The 23,032-nt window shown below is 31.7% G+C and overlaps 1 protein-coding gene across 3 annotated transcripts in view; it reads right to left on the reverse strand.

Moving 5' to 3' along the window:
- Liprin-gamma (liprin protein kazrin) overlaps positions 1–22,608 on the reverse strand; it is a 159,014-nt gene extending 136,406 nt beyond the window's left edge. For all 3 annotated transcript variants that reach the window (XM_076407976.1, XM_076407977.1, XM_076407975.1), the window contains exon 1: positions 22,188–22,608. The gene's annotated coding sequence lies outside the window, so the exon portion shown is untranslated. The remainder of the gene's footprint in view (positions 1–22,187) is intronic.
- Positions 22,609–23,032: the final 424 nt, after the last annotated feature.

The raw sequence follows: 23,032 nt of genomic DNA on the forward strand, positions 1-23,032 counted from the left end.
GGATGGTTTGCGTTATAAATGGTTGAATTTAGATCTACTTTTATAGTTTGTAATAAAAAGTTGTGCCATTTCCATAGATTCTGCTCTATTCGAAGTATATCTATCGATCGACTTCCCTACGATTATTTGGAAAACATGGAAAAATTATACTTTGAAGGAAATCTTAAAAAGGTAAGGTAAAAGGTTTTTGCAGCTAAAGGCCAACAATGTCAAATTAGGGAATCCCTTGTAAGATCTTATATGAGTATAAAAGAACGTTTATTGTATTTCAAACTGGAAGGGTCTAGAATCAGATGTAGAAAAGCATTGTTTAATAAAAATGCAACCCTTAAGTGCTATTTAAATCATAAACCTTTCGTTATGATCTACGTACATTGAAATAAAATACACAATATATGTTATTTCTTTAATAAATATTATATAAATTATTTCTTTAATAAATATTATATTAGATATGCTTAGTACAATCTTAATTTACAAATGAATGTATTACTAATGTCTTGTTGTACTTGCATTAACATACACAAGCAAGGCGGGTACGGGATTCATACATCAGTATGTGTTTTCCAAATTAAAATAAAACAAAATTATTTAAGCTAAAATTAAAAATACAATTATACACTAAACAAGTTCGTGTGGTTTGGTTCGCTTCAATCTTCTGATTTCCTTCCTATTGTCCAGTAGCTGTATTGCTCCCATGTTAATGTAATTCAGCAACCTCCATGTATCCATCCATTTGATTTCAAGATCATCGTAAAGCTCTTCGTTGGTTTCGTAGGTAATTAATCACAGATTACTGGTTGGTTTGGATAAACCAATCTCTTTGATTTTAGGTCAAGTTGACTCAAGGTATCTTCCTACTAACGAGTATAGTTGCTTCATTTTAAGTCTAATCTGCTCTGCTGTTTTTCTAACATGATGTTTCCAGTTTAATCTACCATCGAAATATATTCTGAGGTATTTAGCCTATTCTGTATGAGGAATTGAGTATATCTGTCCAGTGATATAATTAGGTTTTTATCTTTTCGCAGCAACGCAAAATTAACATAGACAGATTTGGACATACCAAGCTTTATTTTTTATATTTATTGCAGTCTCTAGTCCATTTGTAGATCTTGTTGACCGCTACTTGTACTTTTTCTGCGGCCTTAGACAGATATATACTTTTTGCCATGATTATTGTGTCGTCGACAAATGTATTTACTTTTGTAAGTAAGCTTTTGTACTATATAAGTACTTTTTCTTTCGTTGTTGGGATATTAGCAGTATAGAGCAGATATATAGGAGTGGTCACAAGACACTACCCTGTGAAACTCCAGCCTAAATTGGTTTAAATGTTGAGAATGCCCCTTTATGCGAGACTCTAAATTTTCTTTCCAAAAGATATGATTGACATGCAGCAGTTGACAGTAATTTGCAGTAGAAATTTGCTCATTTTGTAGTTTAATCCCAAATGCCATATCCGATCAAAGGCTTTTGAGAGGTCCAGGTCCAGGAATATTGCAGGGCAGAATTTTTTTTCTTCGAATACCTTTTCAATAACCGCTGTTACTCTGTACAGTTGGTCGATTGTCGAGTGGTGATTTCGAAATCCAAACTTGAAATCTGGTATTTCCAATAAATGGTTTAATACGTTTTAGTTACAGCAGTGTCTCAAATTGGTTTTGATATCGCAGGTAGCAGCGAAATAGACATGTAAGATCCAACCTGTTCTGTCAGTTAGTCAGGTTTTTAGCATTATTATTCGAGCAACCTTAAGACATTCCAGTATCTATGTTAATGCACAGATCTTTTACCAACTAGAAAGCGTAATATAAAGCTATGCCTCACATCGGAATCACCAGTAGTTATTTCCGCTTGAAGCCTTAAAATGGAATTAGAGATACAATACGTACCAATATAATATATTTAAAATAAAGTATATTGTGACATTTTAAAAGGACCATGTAATACAACGCCAAAGATATCAAGAGGTTGTTATTTATTTTTAGGAAGAATATTGAGAGATTTCAATTTTAATTAAATATTTATTCTTATTTGTTTCCACAAAAAGTGGCACTTTTTAATACAATCAATTCTGTAGGCCATGCAGAACAGGACACTGTTATAAGAATAATAATAATTAGGTTTTGCTTGTTTTAGTGTATGGAAAGAGTCAATAGAACTTTATAACGCAAAAATGAAAAATCTACGTTTCTAAATTGTAGAATATGTCTAAAATTGTAGAATAAAGATAAATCTTATATATCTCAATATATTTTGTAGATATTGCATTAGTGTTAGTACTTTAGGAAATAAAAATTATTAATATAAAATAATAAATAAATTTAAAACAACAGCAATAGGAAATAGATTTTCACGAGCCAAATTACATATATATTCATATGAAATGTTGTAAAAATGGATTTACATACATAAAATTTAATGTCTTCAATTATTCCAGTATAACTCAACATTTCCACTGTATTCCCATTTAATATTATATTATTGGTCTAATGAAAAATTATCCATATTTGTTAAACGTTAATTTTCAGACTAGATCACTATAATTTTTTTTAATATATTTTAATTTTATTTACTATTCAAATTTTAAATGGTATTTATATTGTTTTTATTTTCATCCTCCGCTAAAAATATACCATATAACAGACATTGTCTTCTAGGTTTATTCTAGTTATGTGTGTATATTACAACATTACTTATTAAAATATATTGAAATGAAACTTAAACGTACGCAGCAATAAACACTTATAAGCTTCTCAAAATAGAAACTGCACGAGGGGAAACAAAAATAACAGTAGTGCAGCCTTTTTTCTTCCGTCGTTCATTAGAAACTTCCAAATTCACCGTTCGATATTCCATCAGTCCAATAATTTGTTTCAAAGCTATTCAGGAGTCCCCAATTAAAATCTGTGCTCTCTGAAAATAAGTTCATCAAGGAACTTACCCGGCTGTTAGGCCCACTATAGGTCGATCTGTTTTCGGCAGTTGTTCCCACTGGGTCCTCGTGTCTTCTAAAGATTATCCCATTACTGGTGCCATAATTTAATCCAGACCAAACCCTACAAACTACCAGTCTGGGTCTCCAAGACAGGTATGTATAAAACATGTTCTCATCATATCTAAAACATGTGTAGAAGACGTGGGAAATTTTTGAACTTCGACTACCAGTCTGGGTCTCCAAGACAGGTATGCATAAAACATGTTCTCATCATATCTAAAACATGTGTAGAAGACGTGGGAAATTTTCGAACTTCGAAGCCGTTGAAAAATTACACCCGTAAAGCGAAGCAGGTATACGGAGCACCCCTGGCTTTCGCATCAAATATTTTCGAGCCCACTTGCTAGCTTGCTCTTTTGTGGTTTGAATTCAACTTTTGAAAGCAAGAACTATTTAAAAACTCGTTCTAACATCTGTGTACAATGTCAGTCGGACCTTAGTTTACGACTGGCATCAACACAATAAACATCTTAATTTCTTTGCTAGAAACACTATTGAAAACGGAATGAATGAAAAAAATTCTTAAAATAAGCGTCACTTCAACCTTGGTTTACTTGGCATTTCGAAGTTTCAGCTATTTATTCGTCTAATTTGTTGACTAGGTACTTGGAAGCAGAGACTTAAAACAATAACGAGTCGCCAAACTCATTAATCTGAACTTTTACTACAAAGCATCTTCAATTCGATGGAAAAATCGTAAAAATCTATCCTAATTGGAATCTGTCCTAAAGCTGATAGAAGTCATGCGTTTTCCTGAAAACACGATTTTTTTCAAACTGCTGACATGATATCTCGAAAACCAATCAATTCATTCTACTCAACTTTATACAGCATCTTTGGCACATACATAACTACAACTTAAACTAATATAATTAAGATTGGTTAGTTATTTCTATTCACTATCCAAATAGACCCCCAAAAAGGCATAAATAATGTTTGTTCTAAAGCGTTCGTAAGTCATTCAAGTGGGGCACCTCTTTTATATGTGTGTCTGTTGGGCAGTGTTTCTCCGATTATATTTTATATATTGACTTCAGAAAATTCAAGTTTGTTTAAATGTTAATAAAAATTGATTAATTTAAGAGAGAAATTCCCAAGGAAGCATTAAAAATAGCCGTCACAGTAGACCCATTGCCGGCTTGGTTGCCGCAGTAGTCAAGGCAACAGGACGGTCCTTCAACTGTTGCAATAGTCGCAGGTTCGAATCCTACTGGGGCATGGATATACTCTATATTCGTGACTGTAATTGCAAATATATTTTTAGGCAACAGTGGAAAATCCCACAAGGAATAACAATCCCAATACCATACCATCCCAGTAGTTAACGCCCGAAAGACCGGATGTCTTCTGACGGCTGAATAGGTTCGGAGACCACGTTAAACAGTAGGTCCAGTCCAGATAAATCCTCGTTGGTGAAAAGAAGACTCTAAAATATAACCACCAAAAGAAATAGAGCCCCTTAAGGCATAATTTTTGTATTGACTAATTTTAGTTATTTTCCGGCATGGTAGGACAGTGGCGAAGGCGACAGAATGGTGCTCCTGCTGTTGCGGTAGTCGCGGGTTCGAATCCCGCAGGCCGAGGGTGTACTTTATGACTGTAATTGTAAATGTCTCAAGGCAACACTATAACACAAGGTGCAAGGCATAAAAGTAATGCTACAGGTGTTGAATCATGTGTAAATGAGACCACAATAAAAATAGGAATTATAATTTTAACAGGCATAAGACTACATTTTGTTTGTTGATCATAGTAATCGATGATGATGCGTTCAGTAAATATGTTAAGTTTGGGGCGTGCATAATTGTATAGATATATTATTGTGTGATTATAAAGCTAAATGGACACTTGTGGGCTACACCACATGTGGGGGACAACATATAAAAAGTGCGCCTACACCTGGGTCGTCCATGATTTATTTATGATATGATATATAGGATAATTTCTTTATATATTGATAAATAAATTATTTTTGCTGTCTTAGATTTTGTTTTAATATTTTTATTCCTTCGAAAATTATTTCATAATTCAATATGTTTATAAAAGGTTTTTCATGTTTTTCTTATTTATTTTATTATAGAATATGTCCCAATAAAATTAGCATAATTTGAACTTGAGTTTCAAAGGAAATTTTAGGTTAACTTGCGAATTTGAGATAATATATTCTATATAGTCTATCCAAAGTAACAGGAAACTCACGTTATCAAGATGTTTAATATATTGCCTGCAGTAATTTGTAAATCGTTTTAGAATCAGACAACACTTTCCTTCTTATATTATTCTAGTTAAAAGAGACACAATGCTGACAAATTCTTCATAATATTAGTGTTGATAAGAGGTCATAAATCGACACAGGTAAAAATGTACACAGGTAGTAACAGAAGGAACTAAGGAGAAATACAGTGTTGTCAGAATGGGTTGACAAGAAACCTCAACAACGAAGAAAACAAGAACTAAACATAAAAAGGTAAATATGTTCTGTAATGAAAATAAAATAAATTACTCGAATGTACAATTATTAATTAGGTAGATTAAGACAGAAAATTCCATAGGTGAATTAGCAAATAGTTAAATGTAAATATAATAAAATAACCTACAAACTGTTATGGTTGTTTAATTAACTGTATTTTAAGTCAATAAATATACATTAGATGTACTATAATCTTAAATAAATTAGATTTTATATCATTTTTGTTTCATTATTTTATTATAATGTTATTATATATTATATATTAAAGATATAATAAACAAAAGTGGGTACAACATCAAAGTTAAAACCGGCAACGTTGCACCGTTTTGACGTCATAAATTGAGATGACGTGAGTTCTACTTTGGATATACTTTATATATTATATCCTTCAAATATACAAATAATTTACAAGAACTATAACTTTGATTTTTTTTTATTGTATTGTTTATACATTGATAAATAATTACATATTGTTTTATTTTCTCTCTTTTCCTTTCAAAGTTAATTTGAAATTAAACATGTTTATAAAAGTTTATTCATATTACATTAATTATATTAAAGAAGATACAAATTGTACTTAAAAAATTAATTTCAATTTCAAAGAAAAAGGTATGATAAATTGTTCAAGGTAATTTATTTTATTTATATTATATTCTTGAAATATGCGGATAATTTACAAGAACTGTCACGTCGTAAACTCATATTCTTGTGTACATGCCGGATATTTTAAAAACTAGCCGCTTCTCATCTTTGCTTATTTTCTGTATGCTTTCTGTATTTATGTTTGCGTATGCTAATTAGTAAAGTGAGGTTATGTTCTTGTTCGTGTTCTTCTAATGTTGTCTAGTAATGTTGATCGATGTTGGTTTTTACGACGGAAAACGAAAAAATATACAATAAAATAACAGTACAACTATAATTAAACTAGTGTCAGTTATTCGAATGACATAATAATTTTATTTAATTTATTTTTAGTCCATTTCTAGTATTTGGTGTTATGTCGTTGTTTTTTGTTTTTAAAGATATACCTTATCGTTTTTCTTTTATTGAACAATCACGGTATTTAGTCAATAGCTTCCGATTTTCTTACGCTTCGATAGTCAGCCGCAAATAGGTAATCGATGGGAACGAATTCGGTTTTAATCTCGCGGCATCGGATTTCGGCGTCGTAAATTCCATCGATATCCCTAAAAATATTTTATGAATGCGCCGCTAGATAACGTCGGTTAAAAGCGACGAAATTGAGATTTTATAACTGAAAAAATAACCGGTGGAAATATTGCGGGTCGGCGAGTGAGAGAAAGAAGAAGAAAAAAAAAAGGAACGAGATTGCCCTTTTCAATTTGCGATAAGGATGAAAAAGGGCCGTGACCCAGAAAGTCTCGTTATGTTTTTAAAAAAATTGCGGTTATATTTCGCAATAGGACGGAGATATCGCGTCTATTGTGTTGATGTATATTTTTGTTTTCGAATACGATGTCAGTTCAGATTTATTCAATAGATGTGTCAATTTTCCGATAAATTCTCAGAAGTAATTGGATATAACCTCTCTTTATATAATTTGACAACTGTTCATTTTTAAATTTGATTAAAAAAAAAAATATATATATATATATATATATATATATATATATATATATACATATATACAGTACCTCTTGATTATTTATATTTATTTATAGTATATTTGTTTTTGTATTGTTCATATTTTAATTATTAAAGAGAAGTATTAAAATAAATTGCCATCGTCTAGCCGGTACAAAAGTGACACAAAAGGAAGGGAATGTGAAATACAATACAATCAAACACATGAAGAACATTATAATCACGTGGGAAAGTTATTTCTATTAAAACTAATTCTACTAATTCTATTATATATATTATATTCTATAATTCTACTAATTTTAACAAAATTCTACAAACAAATTGATTGAATTTTACAGCTATAAGGCATCAAAGTGACGCTACAATTATTGAAGCAGTGGTCTATGCAGTCAGAAAGTAAATAGAACTGAAGATTTTGACAGGAATAGAATTTTGTTTGTTATATATTATTGTGTGATTGTAAAGTTAAAGGGGTGCTTGTGGAGTAGAAAACAAAAAAAAAGTGCGTTTAGAACTATATAATGGAAATATAATTTATCTTACATATTGTTTTATTTCTCCATTCAAAATGATTTTAAACGTAAATTGTTAATTCAAGTTAATTATATTATATTCTTCAAATAAACATATAATTTACAAGAATTGGCTACGTCGCGAGCCAGATGTTTCAAGAATTATATTATTGTTAGTTTTAATATGCTATTGTGATAAGAGAGATAAATTCATAGATCTTAGATAAATATGTTTTCCTTAAACTATATTTGTTATCTTACATATTGTTCTATTTTCTCCATTCAGAATTTTAAACGGAAATTTTTAGTTCAAGATAATTATATTATAATCTTCAAATATAGATATAATTTACAAGAACTGGCAACGTCGCGAGCCAGGTATTCCAAGAATTAGATTCTTGTTGATTCAGATAAACGAATAGATCTTAGATAAATCTATATTAAGATGTGTGCAATAATAAGCCAAAAGTTATTATGGGTAAAAACCCAGAACAAAGTCTCAAAATTCGTTCAGGCAACTTAGCTGTTGATGATGCAATTGTTTCCAGGCATTTACATACGATGGGAAAGATACGTGTGTGAAAATGAATACCATATGAATTGAGTGAAAATGCCATTTCAGGCAATTTTAGCAATGCGATCTAATTGCATTCCAAGAAAGAAACAACTCGTCTTCTTTGTAGCATATTGTGACTACCGATGAAATGTGCATGGTCATTCAGGTCAGCATGGTGTAACGTATTACTAACTACTAAAACAGAATAAAATTACTGTTGCACATATCTACCGACGGCACTTCAGCAAATTGAACTACGCATTGTTGTAAGAAAGTTCTTGTTTAACAATGCTCTCTAATACACTATAAGTTTTTAACTATTCTTTAATATCATTGTGTTGAGTCAACTTTTTACTGACGGTGGGTTAAATATTGAATATCGAATTTTTTAGAAATTGAAACACTGTTATTTCTTTTTCGAGAATCTTATATGGAAAACTATTCTATCATTTCATATAACAGCTCAATTGAAAAGTCCCCGATCTGACACATAGATGGCGCTACTAGAATTAAATCCATATGTTTTTTAGTTAGCCCTAACCCTCAAAAGATGCGTGTATAAATTTGCCAGCTGTCGGATCATTAGTTTGTGAATTATAGCATTTTTTAAGGGAAAATATACAGTTGAAGCAAAAACTTGGCTAGATGCCGAGTTTCCGGACATTGCCCCAGGGAAATCCACCATCGAGGATTGGTATGCTAAGTTTAGACGTAGTGAAATTGGCACCGAAGACGATGAACGCAGTGGACGCTCAAAAGAGGTTGTGTATACAACTGAATATGTACATCATATCATTCACCAATATTTGGGTATGAGAAAGCTGTGTGTAAAATGGGTGATGCACTCCGAAGTCCAATCGACAGTCATCCAAGTACACGATGAATCCGCTCCAAAACGTGGGAAAACGCAACAGTTGGCTGGCAAGGTTATGGCGTCCGTATTTTAAGATGCACATGGAATAATTTTCATTCACAACCTTGAAAAAGGATGAACCATCAACAGCGACTATTAGATAGCTATGCTAATTAGACTATTAACATCAAGACATGGATGAAACAATATATGACAATGAATGAAACATGGCTCCATCATTTCACTCCGAAGTCCAATTGACAGTCATCCGAGTGGACTGCATACGATAAACCCACTCCAAAGCATTGGAAAACGCAACAGTCGGCTGGCAAGTACATGGCGTCTGCATTTTGGGATACGCATGGAATAATTTTGATTGACTATCTTGAAAAGTAAGGACCATTCAACATCGACTATTACATAGCGTTATTGGACCGTTGGAAGGACGAAATCGCCGAAAAACGGCCGTATTTGAAAAAAAGAAAGTGCTGCTTCACCAAGACAATGCACCGTGTCACAAGTCAGTGAAAATTATGGCAAAAATCTATGAATTGGGCCGAAAATTGCTTCCTCATCCATTGTATTCTCCAGATCTGGCCCCCAGCAACTATTTCCTGTTTTCAGATCTCAAAAGAATGCTGGCTGGGAAGACATTTTCGTCGAATGAAGAGGTGATCGACGAAACTGAGATCTATTTTGAAGCAAAGGGCAAATCGTACTACAAAAATGGTGAACAAATTTTGGCAAAAAAAATTGTTTTACTATGGTAGATCGGGGACTTTTCAATTGACCTGTTACATGCCGTCAATTTCAGATTGACTTTTATATTTTTGGAAAATGTATACAGTTTAGAAATTAAATACTGTCTTGAAATACAACAGTAGTTGTTTTAGTTTAGTTCAAGACAACACAGGACTAGATGCAGATGACATTTTTGCAGCATTTAGGATAAAAATTATTTATTTAAATGAAAAAACGAAACGTGTTCCAAGATGTGGGGATTCAAATAGATTGAGTTATAATTTCAAAGGTTAATTTTACATATGTTGTAGACATGTTAATTTTTTCATTTTTTTGTAGAAGATTGCTTTCAGTGCGTCTTTATTTTTAGAAAATTATAGTCGTCTTAACGTCATAACTTTCACATTTAACTAAATTAATATTTCGATATAATTCCAATATTCTTATATAGATATTCAGCAAAAGTGAGTAATTTTGTTTTGTTCTCTAACTTCTTCCAAATATCTTTCTTTAATTACAAACAATAACGATATTAAAAGATATTAAACTAAAACTTTGGAGCCCATCCAATAAAACAACCCACACGTCATAAAAATTCATGAAGTTAGTACGTCGCAATTCTACAGCATCAAATTTAACTTTTGGTCTGAAACATATAGTCTATCCAAAGAAGCAGTGAACATCAAAATATGAATTCGTGAAGAAATGTTAGATAGATCGGAAATTAACAGTTTACTTATTCACTTGAATTAAACGTTCTGAATATTGTATTATGATTTTGGATAGACTATATGCCGATTTACTCTAATTACTGTCACTAATGTTTTCAAGAATTTTGCACACATTTCGCAACATGGCCCATTAATACTATAGCATTCTATCTCTTTTTAGCTGACATAAAATGGAAAGGAAAAATCAGGTAGCAGTTTAAAACGTAGCTTACATTTTTACAAACTGCAATTGGCAATATATCCGACGTCATCTATGATATGAGTCGACTCTTTTATATCAATTTTCAATAATAAACGAAGAGATACATAAAAATGATAAATTAGGTTATGTTGTCCTTTAAATGTCATTCCTTGACATCGCTCCACAAGAAATAGGTTAATATTTCCACTTAACAATATACGTGTACGGATATAAATGACGCGTTCGTTCGCTTTAATAACGAGCAGTGTTTTCGTCGCAAAATGTAACGGAAACTAATCGTCTCGGCCTGAGTGTTTTCCACTAAGCACGTTCGTTCATCTAGGGCGGAGAAGCAGCAACATTCCCTCCGATATATATTCTCGTACATGGTAAAAGATAAATTATGACGTCTCTCCCCTTTTTGCCGTGGCGGAATCTAGAGCGAGCGACAGCTCGACGGCCTGGATATATATTTACGATATTAACTGGCTTTAAAGGAGACCCAGAAACCAAATGGAACAGAAAAGTTTGCGATAAAAGACGATATGAAATGTTGGCCGACGTTCAAATCGGTTAAATTGAATCTAACCGTGGCTCAATGAAGCTGGTGAGTTCTAAGGCTTAACCTCTATTAAAGTGTAACGGAGTTCACCGACTTTCGACGATAGAGGTTTCGTTTTCCGTTTTCACAACGATTATCTATTAAATCTAACATTGGATTGGCAAACATTTTGGCGTTTGATATCAAAAACACTTAGGCAACTCTCAACGGTATTTTAATTACATATTGGGTCTTGGCCGTTAAATTATAGATAATTTATAGTCTATCCAAAGAAGCGTCACGTCATAAATGCCAGACAATATTTTCAATCCATTATCATTGTATTCCAGTTAAAAAGAGATACAATGCTGTCTGATACCTCGGTCAGTACGATAGTCGTTCGGTTGTCAAATGTCTGAAAAGTTTTTCAAAACATTAGTGACAATAAGAGGTAAGTGGGCAAAGGTTGTTTTGGTGTTTTGCTTGTTTTGATAAATTTCGATTCACTGCTTTAAATTGTTGATTACTTTGGTTGAGAATGCTGATGCCAAATAAACAGTCAGTCAGAAACAGATTATAGGGACGTAATCAATAACTTCGAACAGAAGCGAGGTAATGGGTGTCCGTTTGCTGGGGTTTTTGTAGCAAATATTTTTATTGTGCTGCAGCTGCACTGAATATTAATATTGTCACTATAACTAAAATCTCCCAAATTAAAGAGAAACGATATAATTTTGAATTCACAGAGAATAAAGTATCTACATACCTTGATGTTAGCTATATTCAAGATTAAATTTATGAAATGTATAAAAACGGTGAGTAGTTTTATTAATATAAAAATAATTTAATGCAATTATTTCAGAGATAACTGTTAGTATGGAAAGTACCCACAGAAAACTTAGAGATATGCAGCACTTTGAATAAGTCATCACTTATATATAGACATAGGCATTTCAAAAGGGAGCATTAGGCCATCCTTAGCAAGACATTAATAAAAAGAGTGTAAAGAAAACAGAAGTTAATGGAAAAGGGTAAAAGTTAGAATAACATTTGATTAGGTTTTGTTAGTAACAATAATTTTTAATAATTCATTGCAGATATATTATACTTCATACTAGAGACCAAAAGGTCCCAACAAGTAGTCGGCAAAGGCTCTAATTAATGATTGGAAGGCAAAACATAAATTGAGTTTCGAAGATACCATATTAAAGAATGAAGTATTTCAAATTGTCACTTGGTAAATACAAAGGAAATGTTCAATTGTGTTTTATCTAATTTACTTCTTTAGGAATAGGTATGAAAGAAAGATATGCGGTAGATATGGCCACAGAGTGGGGTGGTGTCTTCCTCCCTATCAGTGAATATTCAATTAAATCGAATTGTTATGGATGTGGCAAAGAATTACTAAGTAGATATACATAACAAGAAAGATATACAAGCAAGAACTGTTTGGATATGTGGAAAGCAATACACCAAACACCCTTTGGTTTGGATTAACTCCATCAGACGCACAGAACAGGGCATTGACAAATGGTGGAATTATGAGCTAGTGTTAGATTGGAAATAGTGGCTCAGAAACCGACAATGAAACATTCTGGATATGGGATTATGATTCAATGTTGACAATACCAAGACAGAGTTATCGTATTGTAAAGTATGAAAAATGTATGTGCATAGAAGTGTGTGTAATCATTCAGAATATATATGAGCATTTGGTTAAATAGTACGAGTAGAAAACGAATACTGTTTTGAAGATATGGCAAATGCATTAGAGAAAATGCCGTGGTTAAATCCACTTTTATCAAGAAAAATGTACACGGGTAGTAACAGAAGAAACTAACGAGAAATGCTGTGATTTCTGAATCATTTGAACTGAACTAAATAAAAAGCAAAATATGTTCCCTAATTAAAATAATATACATTACTTGGATGTAGAATTATTAATTAGGTAGATTAAGCCTTTAGAAAAGAGTTGAATGTAAATAGAACTCTAACCTATAAACTATTGTGACTGTTTAATTAACTGTGGTTTAAGTCATTCGATAAAATATGCATTAGATGTACTGTAATGTCAAAATAAATTATATTTTATAACATTTTTTTTATTTTCATTATTTTTTTATTATATTTATATTAGAATGTTGTTATATACTTAAATAACTATCAAACGTCACGTGAATCCTGGTCACAAAATGCGTTAGTTGTCAGAAAGCAACACAACAGATGAGAGCAAACGAATTTCAATTTACGCCTTACGGAAAAATTACAAAAAACATGAAATAATACCTGGGGTTAAAAGGAATACCACTACTAGTAAAGAAGATGATGATGAGTTTTTACGATCAGGCGCTGTGATCAACCACAGATATTAAAAATGCAGTTACAATTAGCCATGTATTCATATAACACAAGTTTTATATTATTCAGAAGCTGTAGAAAGATTGTTTACTTAGCAGATCTTATTCATTTTCCAATATATTAATCCAATATTAATATAAAAACTAGTCTTCGTGGAAGAAAATTCTTCTTTTACTGATTAACAGGCTGAGTTCTATTCTGTTTTCACCAATTTGCATCCATCCTGACGGTATTTTGTATTTTAAATAAAAACAGTTAAAATACTGTATTTTGTATTCTATATTTCAAATACCCGACATAAGGTTATTTTGTGTTTCTTATTTTAAATACATTGCTAAATAATATTTTCATATTTTCATTTTAAAGCAATATCGAATATCATAAAAACGACGGAAACAAACCCATTAGATTAAATATCGGTGTATATTTTCCAGCAGAAATATTTCTATCTGTATATTCTCACTGTTAATTGCGTAGGAAATAATTAATCACCAAGCAATAGATCTGGCAAATATGTAGGAATGTTTGTTATCACTATTTTATAGATTAATTAGTTTCTGTTCTTTATCAGTAAAAGAAAGTGGGCCATGATTTAAGTCTGGTACATCATTAAAATAATTACTTTATGGGTAATGTATCTAATAAGTAAACATTTCTGTGCTAAGTCATATCATTGGTTATTAATGAAAGAATCATTAATATTCTCTTATTATCTAGATATATACTTAAAATGTGTGTTGTATTAACATTACTCTACTAGCAAATACATTATAATTTCGAATATTTTGGTTGCTAAATTAAGAAAGTAAATATAGGTTATGTTTTCAGACACACCTAAAAACTTATTAAATAAATAACATTTCAATTTAATTTGGTTATGTTTGACATTTATATTGATTTTATGTCCGTATTTCGTTGAGAAGCACATTTATTGTAAAGAAAAAAACGATTCCTCAAAATGCGATTACAATTATCAATATTTTAGGACAATCAATGATACTGAAATTTGAAAAAATTAAAATAAAATCAAGCTTCTATCAATAGATATTTATTATATTACTGAAATGCACTAATATGCATTTTTTCTTCGCTAAATAACTTAAAATAATCTAAATATTAATGGTCCTAGCGAGATTTTCGACTCCCTTTTTGAGGAAAACGGGAGCACCAAGAAGTTTGAAATTTGATACGGTTAAAGATTATAAAGACGAAGAATTTTTAGACCTAATATTTTAGTGTAATATGCGCTACAAATAAATATATTCCAATAAAACGAAAATAGCTCAAATCAAGCAACCATAAATAGCCGTTAGATCGGTGACACAAAAAGAAAGAAAAACCAACAAGCTTTTAGGTAAGAAATGTGGATAAAAGATAAACACTATATGAATAAGACTATAAAAAAGCTATAAGACTATAATAAATTAAGCAATTATGCCGCTGGCCTCAGCCTTATTTAACCTCTTAATTTCAGATCTGCCAAGAAAAGAGCACATTGCTTATTTTACAAGATGTTAATTCGGTCGTACTCCGCTACGGATCTAATCTTTACTTCAAGTTTGTTACACCCAACCAGGTTAAACGGCTTCAAGTTTTCCAAAATAAGCTCTTCGGAAGAATCTTAAACGGTCCATGGTTTGTCAGAAATAATCAAATCCATAGGGAAACTGACACTCAATAAGAATAAAAATCAAGCATTTCATATCTCAATCATTCCACAAACAACAACTCAACTCAAGTTCTTCTGAAAATGCGCTTGTTCGCGAGCTGGTCGACATGTTGGGAGCTTAGCACCGCGTCACCGCTAACCCCCCCCCCCGCTTTTTTTTTTTCTTCAGGCTGAAACGACCCCATCCGTCGCTGCAGTCATAACTTTTGCCACCATACGACAGTATCCAGTCGTGTGTTAACTCAAGTTTATCAATCAATAGAATCGCCGGATCCTCGAGCCCAATCACGGCTGCCCGATCAGCGGGTGCCATATCGCCAAAATTAATGCACTGGCGGTAGCAATCCACAGGGTCAACTGTGAACGTGAACGGTTTCGGTTTAGTGTATTGGTAAGCCCAGAGGCAGTCCCACATAACCCGGTCTAACTTGTCACTCCAGGGCAAGTCTCCGCGACCAGGTATGCGTCATGTATTCCACCGCCTGGTTTTAGGCCAGAACAAAAAAGAAAACTTATCAATACTTTGTTAATTATTGAAACTTGATGGAAATTAGATCTAATTATTTGACAGTAATTTAATAATTTTAATATACAAACATTTATTATTTTAATAAATATTATAAAATAAATAAAAATATAATAAATATATATAAAATACATTTCTGATCTTATATTGAAAATACTGTGGAAACAAATTTTAGTAACAAATCATCTTGAAATTCTAACCAAGATATGGAAAACATGAATCATAACGAAAGTAACAAAATTAAGTTTTCAATGTCAAATATTATTTCAAAATTGAATTGCATTTGATCTTTTCAAACCATTTATGTGCTCTAAATGTACGTTATATCTCTGGAATCTTCTCTTGTGACATTACATACCCAGTATTACTACATACATACATACATTATTACTATATACATCATTACATCAGTACCCATTCCTAACACATTATTCTCAAATCTACATGCTTACTCAGTATATTTTATTTAATGATCATTAGGAACAACGACAATAATATTAGATATAATCTATTCAAAATTTTTTATGTATGCGTCATCAAGATGTTTAATGTATTGCCTGCCGCAGAATCAGACTATATTTTCCTTCTCATGTTATTCTAGTTAAAAAGAGATAAAATGCTGTCTGATTAGTTCGAACACGTAAACGAATGGGCCTGTCAAAGTCGTCCGGTTGTTAAACGTACGCAAAATTCTTGAAAGCAATATTGATAAGAGGTTATAACTCTAACCTATTAACTATTATGGCTGTGTATTTAACTATAGTTTTTAAATGTACTATAATCTCGAAATATATTATATTTGATAACATTTTTGTTAAATTATTTTTGGATAAAAATTTTGTTGTATATCAAAGCCCAACTGAATTAAAACTCAGAGTTAATGCGGCAAAATTGCTACGTTTTGACGTCACAAATTTAGATGACGTAAGTACAAAACAACTTTGAATGGACTAGAATATATTATAATTTTTCTTTAGTTTTATATAAATTTATAATTATAACGTTTTCTAATTCATTTTATACAAGTAACATATAATATACTAATAGATACTTACTGGGATTAATAAGCTCAAATTATTAATATAAAATAATTATTTGGTCGACTCAGCTTTGCTATAATCTTTTAATTTTCTCTATCACCAATAAAATACTGTGTTTTGTTTTTTCTGAATTTCACTAAATTTTTACAACTACATATAAAAAATTAATAAGTGAAAACAATCATAGAATTAGTAAATAACAAACATAACCAGATTTCGATTAGTATAATGCGCATGCCCAGAACGAACCAATAATCCACCAGAACATCTTGTTTACTTTCCTGTGTCTTTTATTTCATAGCTATATGACCAATTAAAAACTTGCCATTTAACAGGTTTGTTTCTATTTTGAAAATATATATGTTGATATATAATATATTGAATAAAATTAGAAAACAATTAACAGTATCGTTTGCACATTTGTCGGGCTTGCGATACGTCAAACGATGAAATATACCGTAAAGCTGTTTATCCGCATGAAAAATTGATGTCGACGTTGAAAAATTTCCCTCTTGTCTGGTACAAAGCGCAAAAACTGATCCATCCGTTTCTCTTCTACCGGAAAATTTAATGTTTTTCATTTGACCGGATGGACAGTTTATACGAAACAACGAATTGAATGGCCTTGATAAAACGCCAAATAGGACGAGTGGTATGGTCGAAATTGTTTGCCTGGTGTTGCCGTTGATTCGGATTACTTATTGAGTTAGAATTGAATGTGTGAAAATGAAACTTCCTATCGCAAATTAAGTTTTTTAGACTTGGATAATAAAATTTTTATATGTTTAAGTTTAGGTTAAGACTATAATTATTAACCCATATTTTCCTACATTTATAACTTACAAAATACATTATCAAAATTCCGCGAGCATCTGGCGGTTGGTTTATAAATTGCAGTAATTTTAACGCAACAACTCTTTTATAATTTAAAGTGTCCTTTTTACCAACGAGAGTCTATCTGGACTGAACCTACAGGTTAACGTGTATTCCAAATCAAGATCCTCGGCATTAACCTACCGACTGGCGAGTGACCAACTTAGAAATCTTCCAGAGGACATCCAGTCTTCCCCAGCCTGGTTACTGGCGTGAATGAGATCATTTTCCTTGTCGGATTTTACACTCTTGCCTAAGGACAATCACAAACATAAATTAACGACCATGCCCCAGCAGGCTTCGAACCCGCGACTATCGCAACAGCAGGTGGACCGTCCTATTGCCTACACCACTGCGCCAACCAAGCCGGCTGCAATAGCTTTTACTGAACGACAATACACCGCATCACAAATAGATGAAAACGATGAAGAAGAACATTTGGCTTAAATGAAGAAGTAACTGTTAAAGTTGTAGCTTATTGTCGAGCAAAAACGGAAAATGTATTTAAAAAAGATTACTTGACGATAAGTGCCTTGATAAAACAAGTTGTTTTGTTAATTTTTGTTTCAAATTGTTTGAAAAATTGATGTTTATATATAAATACATATTCTTGTGTATTCCAATAATGTAAAAAAAATAATATTCTTTTAAAATCGTAATGAATGTAGATGTTGGTCGAAAATGGAATTACAAAAATGTTTTTCATTTTCTAATAATTGTTTCACAAGGTAGTATACTGGGTCCAGTACTGTATCTGGCAACATACGCAGACGAATCAGCAATCTTAACATCCCATGAAGATCCATTCACAGCATCAATAAACGTGCAAACCAACCTGGAGCAAATATAATTATGGTTGAAAACATGGCACATTAAAGCCAATGAAACAAAATCCACCTATGTAACGTTTACGCTGCGTAGAAGAACATGTCCACCAGTGAATATCAATCATCGTCAACTACCCCAAGCAGAGCATGTTAAATATCTTGGTATACACTTAGATCGACGCCTCACCTGGAAGAAGCACATACTCTCTAAATGAAAACAACTTGGACTTAAATTATATCAAATGTATTCGCTCATCGGACGCAAATTCAAGTTATCATTAGATAACAAAGTATTGCTGTTTGAGTCTATACTCAAGCCTATTTGGTCATATGGAATCCAACTATGGGGTACTATCCGCTAGCAAATCTAATATATCCATTATTCAACGGTTCCAAAATAAAGTGCTGCGTGCCATTGTTGATGCTCCCTACTATATTTCAAATAAAGTGAACAACGCGATATTCCTCTTGAACCTATAACGAGTGTAATTCAAAGTATTAATAAATGTATATACTGTCAACATTTATGCATTTATAGCTATAAAAATAATATATTAAACAATTAAGAGTTATATAATTATTATAGGCTTTACATGTACAATTAGAATAGCTCGAAACAAAAAAAGAAGTAGGATCTTTTTCCAATATAGAAAAAAAAATATATTTTTGATAAGATAAGATGACTGACGTTTGTCATTTCTTACGATGTTATCGCTCCTCATCAACATTTAACTCCAAAATTGGTAAATTCAGATTAATTTTAAAAGAAAAAATAGTAGTTAGCCAAATTTGAATTTACAATTAACATAAAAGTACGTCATATTTGGCATTTTTATCCTGAGTTTTTTTTTTACAAAAATTTTTTACAAAGCTTGCAAAGTAATTATAAGTCAGAAATTGAAACATTTTGAATTAGTTTCGTAGAGTAATAGAGATGCAACTCAATAGGGGACTCTGGCGGAAGGTTTTGCTTTGCCCAACATCCAGAGGGCGCCATAATGGGCCATTCAAGTAATTTTATTGGTCAATTTAAATCTCCATTATAGGCACCTGTAGGAAAAATATTTTATAGTGAAAACATTTGATTGGCTGATTAGTAATGTTTGGCACGTGACAGCCTTGACGTCACGTTTAATTGACCAATGAAATTTTAATTTAAAAAAATTCTGAAATAAATTTATTAAATAAAATTCAGTTAAATATAAATATAACACTTAATAATAAATAAATATAAATATATAATTAAATTTAACTACAATATATAAATGTAATATAAAAATAAACATATCTATGATATATAAATAGTATATACATATATATAAAACTTTAAGCAAAAAACTTTGGTGCATTGCAATTTTCAAAATTTTGCAAATTGCTAAGACAAAGTTTTGCAAATCAAAATTATCTCTTCCACTTTATTATTTTTCATATTTGTTTAGTGCCATCAATTTAATAGGATCTATGAGTTCTGTCTTTTTGTTTTCTTATACTGAAAGCAAACGTTGAGTCTTTCGCTCTTAATATTCTGTTCACCTGTTTTACTCAAAAATATATAGCACACCTTGTTAGTATTTTAAATATTTTATCCAAAAGATCATTATGCTATGTACAATTGAATGGTTTTAAATTTACTTTTTTTTTAAAGAAAAATTTTGTTATATTATCGACGTGGCAAAATCGCTGAATAAAATAAGACTTAGCTCAAAGACCTACTGACAGTATAATAAAACAATTTTGTTGTAATATGGGGCACGAGATATTGTCTTGCCTCTATAGAAGCAGTCTCAATTTGTGGGTCTACTGATTTATTCATAATTGTATGTCACACTTAATTTCTTTTTTCAAAAGTTTTACTAAATAACCTGGTATGTATACTAAGGTACAACGTAAAACTTTGTATGCTCTTATAGGAACATCTGGACTGAAGTTATAGAGTTAAAGTAATTTAACGGTAAGAATGAGCAGAAAGTGGGATACTGGCTGAATGAATACAAATTTTACCATTACCAATCAGATCCCGTCGCGGATCTTAGCATAGCGAATAAAACAAATAATATGTTAAAAATAGCGACATCTACATGTTGGACGTCGCGAAACATTTCGCCAAAATTTCCTATGAAGTTAAATCTTGTTTCTCTATGATTAGTTCATAGTTTTCAAATATTTTAAGGTTATTCTATTAAATTCCATATTTGACAAGATAGATTTTATCTCATAGATAAGTGAAGTTAGAAAACGATTTTCACGTGTATATGTTTTTATATTTCAAAATCCAAATATGAATTTTTACTGATATAGAAATAACTATATACAGCATGAGAAAACAATAGAATCTTCTTAACTGTAATTGTACTGTGTGTAACTATAACTGTAATTGACCAAAATTGTATTTACAGTCAATACAAAAGTGCATAACAATTAGCAAGTTTATCCTAAATTCCAAGAAAATATTTTATTTAACTTTTTAACGATATATGGTACAAGCCATCTCCAAATTAAAACTCCTACTATTACCAAAAGTGTACCAAAATGTGATATTAATTTCCATGATCATTTTTTCTAGGTTTCCTAATTTCAATATTTTTTTAGAATAAAGTTTATTTAAAATATACAATGTCTCTCTAGTTTTTAACGTTTTGGCAGTTATGTTATTTCAATATAGGTGAGAAACAACTTGTTTGTAATTTTATTATTATTATTATATTCGTAAATCTATCAAATTCCATATTTAACAAAGTTATCTCTGAAAAGTGAAGTCAGAAAGCAACTTTGACATTTATACGTTGGTAAATAAACAAAATATTTTTAGGTTATCATGTCAAAGTAAAGAAATTATATTTGACATTTTAGTATACGTTTCAAACAAAATATTAAATACTAAATTGGTATATTAAGCCTTCTTACACGCCTTATAGTATTTATAAACTAATTATACTTAACTATTATAGAGGTTATAAACCAAGTTTTAAACAATACGTTTTAAATCAGTTTATGTCACTTTAAAATTATAAGTATTAGATATTATATTATCTAATTTGGCAGGGTTATGTTATAACTTGAAATCGTTAAATAGATTATGACAGAAAACAAATTTAACTTTTATACCTTGATAGATTAACACATTCATTAATAGGTTATGATGTTAAAATAATGACATTTGACAATTTACGTTTTGGAAGAATATATTAGGTTAGAAAACAATATTTGCGTTTATATTCTCGAATTGACAATGTGTATTACTTGGTCATACATCTTATCCATAGAATAGTAGTTTTAATTGTTGGATAGTGCCAGGATGAACACGGATCTTCAATTTGGTGGATAAATTATATAATAACGATAATATTATTGGTAAAATAATTATTTTTATTATAATATTTACTTATCCAGAAAGCGTAATATTGTTTTTAATGCTATGGTTGTTTGTATTTTAAAATTAAATTTTTAAACTAAATTACTATATCGTCACAGACACCAACATCGCATATTCAAAAGCCATTAACATATTTTAAATAGGATAAATCCAGATCGGAACATTATAAGATTACGTAACAGTTTAATTGGAAAAACACATCAAATGGGCAACTAATCAGAGCCCACACGTCTTGATTCTGTCACCAATAAAACAAAGAAAACACTCGACACCCTCTACGATTCTGTATTTTGTAATACTGTTTGTGTGCGTGATTTTTTTTTAACTTACCTCGCCGATGTTTCACAACTTGCTAGATGATTTTCATGGTTTCGCTCCACCCTCTATGATCCACCCACATATGATTACTATCGTCCGGGATAATAAATAGTTCTGATGCTGAAGACACTGGTAAAGTTTACCGATGGAAACGACGAGCGGTATTAGCGCGAATATGGAGGTTTATTGCGCGTTTCAACGGTGGATTGAACGACACCACCACAACCCCTTAACAAAACAAGAACGGATCGACAAAGAACGTGGAACAGACGCGTTTTGAAACCTTGTCGGGGATTTAACGGCACGATATCCGTCGCTATATATTTATTTGTAGGTTCCCTACCGTGTTCGGTCTTGTATTGAGAAATTTTGGCCGTCCGCTGAATGTGCGTTAACTGAGGCGAATCACTGCTGTCCCGGCCATGGCAGGACTAATGTTCATTCATTGACTGGACGGGCGCGCAGGCGCCGTGAGGACACGTACGTGTTCGGGATGGCCGTGTGAGAGCGCCGAGCCCTAAATAAGGGCGCCGCGGCGCGAGGACGAGAGGGGCGAGGGCCAGCACTGGGGTGCTGGCGAACGTTGTGCGAGAACAAGTTTACGACTTAAGAGGGCTAATAGCCGAACAAAGGATTGTTTGCTCTCATATCTCTGTTTTCACACTATATTTTTTACGGAGAATAATTGAAAATCACTCTCCCCCGCCCTTGTGGTGTTTGCCAACCGCCGATGCAGCAACAGCTCGTCGTTGGCGCAAAGAATTTGTTCCTTATACAGTGCAACCTTCACATAATGGAATTAACTGAAGAGAATTACAAAATATTCGTTATACCAGGTTAATAGTTACAATGAGATT

This window comes from Rhynchophorus ferrugineus, unplaced genomic scaffold (assembly GCF_030347505.1).
Source record: "Rhynchophorus ferrugineus isolate W39M unplaced genomic scaffold, kcgeb_rfMv2 rfM6, whole genome shotgun sequence".
Classification (NCBI taxonomy): Eukaryota; Metazoa; Arthropoda; class Insecta; order Coleoptera; family Curculionidae; genus Rhynchophorus; species Rhynchophorus ferrugineus.